The following is a 10,410-nucleotide window of genomic DNA, read 5'->3' on the forward strand; positions in this document are numbered from 1 at the left end:
AGCATGCCGATTTGTAGTCTTGGCCCTTCATTTCTTTTTGTACATTAAGTCATGAATTCATGGGGATCATGGTCCAATTGCTCAGGCTCCCTCCTGTTTTCACAAAATGTGATTCTCTGGGTGGAACACCTGGTGCTTTGCTTGAACCCAGGTGTCTTTCTTTTTGGCTTCTTCTTCTTCTTCTTCTTCTTCTTCTTCTTCTTCTTCTTCTTCTTCTTCTTCTTCTTCTTCTTCTTCTTCTTCTTCTTCTTCCTGATCATTTTCTTTTGCCAGTTTCAGGAAGCTGTCTTGGCTCTTAGCATGCTTGATGTGGTCAATCCACATATTAATTCTCTTGGTAGGAATCTTGTCCTTGACTTGCTTGTTTACGATCCCGCAGCAGAGTGATGTTGTAGACTCTTCTGGTTTTGCTGTGAAAAGTATGGAGTGCTTCAGGGATTAGGTTGTCATCCTCACTCAGGGGTCTTGCTAATCTTCTTTTTGTTCTAATTTTTAGTATATGTGCTGCCGAAATGACCATTCAACTGTTCATTATAAAATCATTTCTTCACAGAAGATGCAAAGGGGTATGGCTCCCACTGTACATACACTGGAATGGATCTGCTCAGGAGATACCAACATCTCATCCCTTTATTTCATAATAGAATCAAGTAATTTAGCCCTGGATTCCAGTCCAGAGTTGTTGCTTTCTTAATATGTTTGAGGGAATGATTTTTTTTTCTTTTCTCTCAAAAGATGGGTCTCTAATAACCATCCACAAAGAATCAAGACTCTGCCCTCGCAAAACCAGAAAAATAACAATGTAAAAATACTATAGTTTTGGAAGCTTTTTATTTTAAAAGAGATTTGTCACACATCTGTGCACATGTGTGTGGTTACCTGCAAAGGTCAAAAGAGGGCATGAGATCCCTAGAGCTGCAGGTGGTTTGTGCAGGTGGTTGTGAGCCATCTACCGTAGGTGCTGGGAATTAAACTCAAGTCCTCTGCTAGAGAAGGGTTAGGTCTTAACTCCTGAGCTATCTATCTCTCCACTTTCTAGAGCCATTAAAAAGAAATTACCTCTGATGCCATAACAAGGAACTCAACCTGAATCAAGTTCCATGACACGTTAAGGTGTCATGTAGATTCAGTGACATACAACACAGACTAGTGATCAATGAGTTTTTTGACTCATCTTGACAGTAGACTTTATATTTTGTAAAATTTAAATAGAGTATGCATTTTACTTTTCTGAACCATGCCACAGGGCAGCTCTTTCCAGCTTACCTGCCCCCAACAAGTCAGGCAAAGACAGGGATCACACTCTGAACGAGATTGGTATGTATCCCTACATGGAAAGTATGACCTAGCAAACTAACTGTTCCTATGGTCTATTCAAATCTCAGTCAGTAGTTCCTTCAGCTAAAAGTGCCCCCTGCTTTTTCAGAAGACAGAAGTTTGGTTCCCAGCACTTATGTCCACCTTTCAGCTTCTTGTACATCCAGCTTTAGGGGTCCAGGGGGTCCAGTACCCTCTTCTGTCTCTGAGGGCACCTGCACAGATATGTCCTACAATTGCACACACACACACACACCCCACACATATACACACACATATGTACATACATACACACATGAACACACACATACATATTCATACACTCATGAACATACACATATATACAAATAGTTATGGATGGAAAGTCCAAGAATCTAGTAGTTGCTCAGTCCTTCAAGGCTTGTTGTTTGAGCTGGTCTTCTGTAGAAGTAGGTTCCAACAGATGTGCTGGCAAGTAAATGCAAGCAGTCTAAGAGTGAATCTTCCTTCTTCCAATGTCCTTATGTAGGTCTCCAGAAGAAGGTATGGCCTAGATTAAGGTCTTGATACATACCTGGATCTGGAACTTGCTTTGTCCCAGGCTGACCTTCGGTTTAGAGATCTCCTTACCTCAGTCTCCTGAGATTAAGGGCATGTACTACCTTGCCTGGGACTAAGGTTTCATGACCACTGTGCTTCAGGATCTCCACATCAAGATCCAGGTCAGAAACTTGAGTCTTACAGCCTCAAGATTGGATCACAGGTGAGCCCTCCAATTCTGGACTGTAGTTCACCCCAAATGTAGTCAAGTTGACAACCAGGAATAGCCACTACAGGAAGGAAGGAAGAAAGGAAGGAAGGAAGGAAGAAAGGAAGGAAGGAAGGAAGGAAGGAGTGTCTATATTAAGAAAAATCAGCTCTCTGCCTGTCCCATTATTTCAGCTGTCTAATGCAAAAATCCTCAGTGTTACTGTCCTCTAATCAGCTTCTTGGCAAACTCAATGTTGTTCTAACATGTAAGAAGAAGGCTGGGGTCAGGCCTTAACTATTACACCAACCAGTTATGAGGTTAGAAAACAAATGCTAAATGTACATATCTCAACTTCTCTTAGCCTCTGTCTCTATTTCTCTCTAATAAGGGAGTCTCTCTTGGTGTCAGGTGTTACTGCTCAACTCACCCTTGAGTCATTTCAAAACCTTTCCTACCTCCTTCTCGATACAGACTGATGTTATAAAGAGCCATATGACTAGACCTCCCTTGAGATGAGATCTGGCTCCTGTGACCCAAGGGCCACCAGGAAATGAAGATATGGAAAGGAAGAAAGATTGCACCCTGCCTTCTGTCCTCTGCTTTGAAACCAACTGGAGAGAGGTGGCTGGGCTTGAGAGGACCATCTCTATGGCAAAACCCAACAGGTGTGAGGAGAAAAGTCAGCATTCTGAGGATAACAGAACCTGGCATCTCTAAGAACCTTTCCCCTCCACCACATAGCAAGGATCCCAGGGCTGCTCACCCATGGCTCTTATTATGCAAAGGAGTTGACTATTGATTTCTCTTTCCTTGTTTCTCACTTGCTTTCCCATTCTTCCCTTTCCTCTTCTTCTCTCCTCCCCTTCCCTTGTTTTTTCTGCCCTCCCCTTCTTCTTCCTTCCCCTTTCCCCTCTTCTCCTCTTCCTCCACTGTCTCCCTCCCAAACTGTTCAGTGGGATAGAGCCCAATACCTTGCCCATAGGCAAGCAATCTGCTATTGAGCTGTATTCCTAAACGTATATTTTCTGGTTATGGCCAAAGTCACGTTTTAAATTTCATGTGTCTCCATATAACTATGAATGAAGCACAATACAAAATTATAAGCTTTCTTAAAAAAAAACCTTACTTTGTAACTTGCCTGAGCACCTCTTGAGTGGGAATCTAGAGATGACAGTGTTTGCCCGATTGTTGAAAGGTGGCAACCCCCTTGCATGGCATTCGGATGGTGGTAGCATCTTTACAGAGTGATGATCCCTAAAGCCACTTTAAAAAGATCCTTTAAACAAAGTTGTCGTGTTATTTATTTGTGTTATGTGTTGGGTGTGTGTATGCCTCTGTGCATGTGTGTGTGTGAAGGGCAGGAGTTGGCTTGCATGAGTCAGAAGCTCTCTCTTTCCATCATGTGGATAAAACTCAGACCACCAGGCTTGGCAGCAAGCATCTTTACCCACTGAGTCATTTCACCAGCTCTAAAGATTCTCTTACAAAATCGACCAGATTAAATATTTTCCTTATTGCATACTTAGGGGATTTGTTTCCTGCCCTGTATTCTCTAGCCGAGGTGTCAATGGTGAAATAACAATAAAGTTGGTTAGTAGGAGAAAAACTCAGGAAATTATGATTTCAGAATAACTCATGTTTTGATGAGAATTGTATGGCCATAGGCACGGCTCATGTATAGGTACTCAAAAGATAATCATGAGGAAAGTCTGCTGAGAGTGGGGGTCACTGGGGTGGGTGGTCCCTCTTTCCCATGGGATCTAGAAAACTGAGGAGGCACTGCATGAGCAGGAGTGCCCTAGGAGCTCAGTCATAGGCACTGCCCCTCTCTGAGTCAGTTAATGGCTGTAGGGACAGACATTTTCTTCAGTAGTGGCGTAGACACTAATTTGTACATGCTCCTGTAAATAACCTCTCACATTCCAGGAATGTGGTGGCTCTTTACAAAGTCTAGGACAGAGCTGGAGAGACTACGTAGCTCACTGTCTGAAACCATTTTTGAGCTATCCATATTCTGGCTAGTTCTCAGGCAAGAGGTGTTCAGCACCATCAGATCAGATGTATGGCTTCCTGATGATGTCATTGTGCCCCAGTGTCAACTGATCTTGCTCTCTTTGAATTGCTGTAAATAGTGGGGCTTTCCGTAAACACACCATGACCACAGATCCCTATTTGACTAATACAACTAACTCTCTGCTCTGGGAACCCTTCCTTCCAGTTACTTTTATTCTTACTTGGTGTGCTTCCAAGATGCAATGCCGGCTCTGTCTCTCTCTTTTTGTCTCTGTCTCTGTCTGTCTCTATCTCTCTGTGTCTCTGTCTCTGTCTCTGTCTCTCTCTCTCTCCCTCTCTCTCTCAATGTTGTCTCTGGATGGCCTCAAGAATGACTTTGAACTTCTGATCTTCCCATCTCTATTTCTTTCTTTTTTTTTTTTTCCTCATTAAACTTGTTTTAATGGTCTCAAAATTCTGTGACAGATTTTTGGTCAAATTGTTTCCATTAAAAAGTACTGATTTTGAAAACTAATAACTTAAAACTGCCACACACACACACACACACACACACACACACACACACACACACACACACACAAAATGGTCCACAAAACATTCTTTCCTTCTGAAGGTTTTACGATGCATTGTTATCATTAACCAGTCTTTTACTATTAAACTTAAATGGCCAATTGAGACAAACAGTTCTGAGACCGTTCATCCACCACTGATTAAGACTGGGGTGGCAGGTGTTAGGGGTAATATTCATTTAGCCTTCTGAGCTTTCTGGGCAGACTTGGTGACTTTGGCAGCTCCAGCAGCCTTCTTGTCCACAGCTTTGATGACAGCCACAGCAACTGTCTGCCTCATGTCACGAACAGCAAAACGACTAAGTGGAGGATAGTCAGAGAAGCTCTCAACACACATGGGCTTGCCAGGGATCATATCAACAATGGCAGCATCACCAGACTTCAGGAATTTGGGGCCATCTTCCAGCTTCTTACCAGAACGACGATCGATCTTTTCTTTAAGCTCAGCAAACTTGCATGCTATGTGGACTGTGTGACAATCCAGAACAGGAGCATAGCCAGCACTGATTTGGCCTGGATGGTTCAGGATAATCACCTGAGCAGTGAAGCCAGCTGCTTCCATTGGTGGGTCGTTTTTGCTGTCACCAGCAACATTGCCTCGTCTAACATCTTTGACTGACACGTTCTTTACATTGAAGACCACATTGTCCCCAGGAAGAGCTTCACTCAAAGCTTCATGGTGCATTTCAACAGACTTGACTTCAGTTGTTACATTGACTGGAGAAAAGGTAACCACCATCCCAGGTTTGAGAACACCAGTCTCCACTCGGCCCACAGGGACAGTGCCAATGCCTCCAATTTTATAGACATCCTGGAGGGGCAGTCGCAGAGGCTTGTCAGTTGGACGAGTTGGTGGTAGGATACAATCCAGAGCTTCCAGCAGCGTGGTGCCACTGGCACTGCCATCTTTGTGGGTGACTTTCCATCCCTTGAACCAAGGCATATTAGCACTTGACTCCAGCATGTTGTTACCATTCCAACCAGAAATTGGCACAAATGCTACTGTGTCAGGGTTGTAGCCAATTTTCTTAATGTAGGTGCTGACTTCCTTAACGATTTCCTCGTATCTCTTCTGACTGTATGGTGGCTCGGTGGAATCCATTTTGTTGACACCAACAATCAGCTGTTTCACACCCAGGGTGTAAGCCAGAAGAGCATGCTCGTGGGTCTGCCCGTTCTTGGAGATACCAGCTTCAAATTCACCAACACCAGCAGCAACAATCAGGACAGCACAGTCAGCCTGGGATGTGCCTGTAATCATGTTTTTGATGAAGTCTCTGTGTCCTGGGGCATCAATGATGGCCACATAGTATTTGCTGGTCTCGAATTTCCACAGGGAGATGTCAATAATGATACCATGCTCACACTCAGCTTTCAGTTTGTCTAAGACCCAGGCGTACTTGAAGGAGCCCTTTCCCATCTCAGAAGCCTCCTTCTCAAACTTTTCGATGATTTGTAGATCAGGTGGCCGGTTGTGGTGGACTTGCCAGAATCTACATGTCCGATTACGATGATGAGTCTTTTCCTTTCCCATTTTTGCTTTGAATTAGCAGTGGCTTTCACAACACCTGCGTTAGGACGGCAAACCTATTGCGAAAAAGCCTCCATTTCTTCAGTGCTGGAATTGCAGGCATGTTCCATCATACCTAGGGTATATGGTGTGAGGGATGGAGCCCAGGGCTTTCTGCTAGGTGAATACTATAATAATGACTGAGCCACAGCCTCACTGTCCGAGATGCACTTTTCACTCATGGTTTTTTAAGAAATAATTTTTAAAAATGGATAAAATAGTTAATGACACAGATCAAGCAAGATTACAGCAGACTGGTGCTTCTCACCTAGCCTGACCTGGGATTGCTCTTCCTCACCCTCGGATTGCTCTCCCTGGGATTGTTCGCCCTTAGTCTCACACCTCAGTTCTCACAGTTTCCTAACTCCTAGTCGGAGAGGAAATGGTAGCACTTGCTCTTCTGCCATAATGTGTTCTTTTGCCAAGGTGCATCTTGAACAACGACTCTGTCATCCACTGATACCAAGTTATATTAAAACAGTGAACCATGCCATTGTGTGAGACAGGAAATCACACTTAAATACTACTGAAGCCACAGCCTTCATTTTGAAAGGTTGATCTTTTATTATTTATTCTATCTTATTTTATTTTAGGGATAGCATCTCATGTAGCCCAGCTGATCTTGAGCTCAGTATGTACTGAGACCTGACCTTGAACCTCTGATCTTCCTGTCTTCACATCTTGAGTGATAGGATCAAAGCCATGATTGGCACACCTGATTATGCAGTGCTGGGAATCAAACTCTATTCACGTTAGACAAGTACTGAGCTATGCCCTAGCCCCAGGAATTTTATTTTTTTAAAAGATTTTTGATTAGATATTTTCTTTACTTACATTTAAAATGTTATCCCCTTTCCTAGTTTTCCCTCTGAAAACCCCCTATCCCCTCCCCACTCCCCCTGCTCACCAATTCACCACTTCTACATCCTGGCCCTGGAATTCCCCATACACTGGGGCATAGAGCCTTCACAGGACCATTCTCCTCCCATTGATGAATGACTAGGCCACCCTCTGCTTCACATGCAGCCCTTCCTCCATGTGTATTCTTTGGTTGGTGGTTTAGTCCCTGGAAGCTCTGGGGGTAGTGGTTGGGTCATATTGTTGTACCTCCTATGGGGCTGCTAACTCCTTCAGCTCCTTGGGTCTTTTCTCTAGTTCCTCCATTGGGAACCCTGTGCTCAGTTCAATGGTTGGCTGAGAGCATCCACCTCTGTTTTTGTCAGGCACGGGTAGAGCCCCTTAGGAGACAGCTATATCAGGTTCCTGTCAGCAAGCACTTGTTGGCATGTACAATAGTGTCTGGGTTTGATGACTGTGTATGGGATGGAACCCCAGGTGGGGCAGTCTCTGGATGGTCATTCCTTCAGTCTCTGCTCCACACTTTGTCTCTGTAACTCCTCCCATGGGTATTTTGTTCCCCCTTCTAAGAAGGACCAAAGTATCCACACTTTGGTCTTCCTTCTTCTTGAGCTTCATGTGGTCTGTGAATTGTATCTTGTGTATTCTGAGCTTCTGGGTTAATATCCACTTATCAGTGAATGCTTTCCATGTGTGTTCTTTTGTGATTGGTTTACCTCACTCAGGATGGTATTTTCTAGTTTCATCCATTTGCCTAAGAGTTTCATAAATTCATTATTTTTAATACCTGAGTTTTTAATACCTCCATTGTGTAACTGTACCACATTTTCTGTATCCATTCCTCTGTTGAGGGACATCTGGGTTTTTTTTTTTCCAGCTTCTGGCTATTATAAATAAGGATACTATAAACACAGTGGAGCATGTATCCTTATTACATGTTGGAGCATCTTCTGGGTATAAACCCCAGGAGTGGTATTGCTGAGTCTTCAGGTAGTACTATGTCCAATTTTCTGAGGAACCACCAAACTGATTTCCAGAGTGTTTGCACCAGCTTGCAATCCCACCAGCAATGGAGGAGTGTTCCTCTTTCTCACATCCTCTCCAGCCTGAGTTTTTGATCTTAGCCATTCTGACTGGTGTGAGGTGGAATTTCAGGTTGTTTTGATTTGCATTTCCCTGTTGACTAAGGACATTGAACATTTCTTTAGGTGTTTCTCAGCCATTCAGTATTCCTCAGTTGGGAATTCTGGGTACCCTTGTATTTGGAGCATAAATGTTCAGAATTGTGAGTTCTTCTTGGTAGATCTTAACTTTGATGAGTATGAACTATCCTTCCTTATCTTTTTTGGAGACTTTGGTTGAAAGTCAATTTTATCAGATATTAGAATGGCTACTTCTGCTTGTTTCTTGGGACCATTTGCTTGGAAAATTGTTTTCCAATCCTTTACTCTGAGGTAGTTTTTATCTCTGACACTAAGGTGCATTTCCTGTATGCAGAAAAATATTAGGTCCTGTTTATGTATCCAGTCTGTTAGACTATGTCTTTTTATTGGGGAATTGAATCCATTGATGTTAAGAGATATTAAGGAATAGTGATTGTTGCTCCCCATTATTATTAATATTATTTTTATGTTTTTGTGGCTATCTTCTATTGAGTTTGTTGAAAGAAGATTACTTTCTTGCTTTTTCTAGGGTGTAGTTTCCCTCCTTGTGTTGTCGTTTTCCATCTATTATCCTTTGTAGGTCTGGATTTGTGGAAAGATATTGTGTAAAGTTGGCTTTGTCATGGAATATCTTGGTTTCTTCATCTACAGTAATTGAGAGTTTTGTTGGGTATAGTAGTCTGGGTTGGCATTTGTGTTCTCTTAGGGTCTATATGAGATCTGCCCAGGATCTTCTAGCTTTCATAGTCTTTGGTGAGAAGTCTGGTTTAATTCTAATAGGTCTGCCTTTATATGTTACTTGACCTTTTTCCCTTATGGCTTTTAATATTCTTTCTTTGTTTAGTGTGTTTGATGTTCTGATTATTATGTGATGGGAGGAATCTATTTTCTGGCTCAATCTATTTGGAGTTCTGTAGGCTTCTTGTATATTCATGAGCATCTCTTTAGTAGACTAGAGAAGTTTTCTTCTATAGTTTTGTTGAAGATATTTACTGGCCCTTTGAGTTGGGAATCTTCACTCTCTTCTATACCTATTATCCTTAGGTTTGGCCTTCTCATTGTGTCCTGAATTTCCTGGATGTCTTGGGTTAGGAGCGTTTTTAATTTTTCATTTTCTTTGACTGTTATGTCACTGTTTTCTATGGTATCTTCTGCTCCTGAGATTCTCTCTTCTATCTCTTGTATTCTGTTGGTGATTCCATATGCTTGCATCTATGTCTCCTGGTCTCTTTCCTAAGTTTTCTATATCCAGTGTTGTCTCCCTTTGTGATTTCTTTATTGATTCTATTTCCATTTTTAGATCCTGGATGGTTTTGTTCAGTTCCTTCACCTGTTTGATTGTGTTTTCTTGTAATTCTTTAAGGAATTTTTGTGTTTCCTCTTTAAGGTATTTTAACTGTTTACCTGTGTTCTCTTGTATTTCTTTAAGGGAGTTATTCATGTCCTTCTTAAATATCTCTATCATCATCATGAGATGTGATTTTAAATCAGAGTCTTTCTAGTGTCTTGGGGTAACCAAGGTTCACTGTGATGGAAGAACTGGTTTCTGATGATATCAAGTAATCTTAGTTTCTGTTGCTTATATTTTTGTGTTTGCCTTTCACCAACTGGTTATCCCTGCTGTTAGCTGGTCTTTCTGTCTCTGACTTTGGCTTCTCCTTCCTGAAAGCCTGTGTGTCATTACTCCTGGGAGATCAGTTTTCTCTGGGAGGAATTTGCATATGGAGACCAGTGATACAGGGTCAGTTCTGGGGTGCAGGCAGAGACCAGAAGGATCCTCTTCCCAGCTGATCCTTGGCTCCTGTGTACTGATGGCTCTGTGAGTACCTCTCTTGGGCGAATTTGAAGAGAAGTGGTGGTCTTACCTGTGCTTGAAGGGGTGTAGGCACTCCTGGGGGACCAGCTCTCTCCTGGCCTTATTTGTGTATATACTTTGCGGCACAGGATCAGCTCTGGGCACAGACAGAGACCAAAAGACTCCTGTCCCATGCTGCCTCTCAGTTCCTGTGTCCTGAGGGTTCCAGGTGGGTTCCTCTGAGCAGCAGTAGTGGACCTACCTGCACTCAAAGGCCTGTCTGAACTCCTGGGAGGCTTGATCCCTCCCAGCACTATTTGGGTATGGAGCCCTGTGGCAGAGGATCTTCCCAGGAATTTTAAATGTGTGCTACAATGTGTATCGTGAAATAGGAA

At 42.8% G+C, this 10,410-nt stretch overlaps 1 non-coding gene and 1 pseudogene across 1 annotated transcript; both read right to left on the reverse strand.

The window, feature by feature from the left end:
• Nucleotides 1–415: 415 nt before the first annotated feature.
• On the reverse strand, nt 416–520 carry LOC115032382 (U6 spliceosomal RNA). Its single transcript, XR_003838063.2, has one exon. It is a non-coding gene; the product is annotated as a U6 spliceosomal RNA (small nuclear RNA).
• Nucleotides 521–4,657: 4,137 nt separating this feature from the next.
• On the reverse strand, nt 4,658–5,968 carry LOC110297050 (elongation factor 1-alpha 1 pseudogene; annotated as a pseudogene).
• Nucleotides 5,969–10,410: the final 4,442 nt, after the last annotated feature.

The sequence above is a fragment of the Mus caroli genome, unplaced genomic scaffold (assembly GCF_978045245.1).
Source record: "Mus caroli unplaced genomic scaffold, Mus_caroli_1 scaffold_1, whole genome shotgun sequence".
NCBI classification, from domain to species: domain Eukaryota; kingdom Metazoa; phylum Chordata; class Mammalia; order Rodentia; family Muridae; genus Mus; species Mus caroli.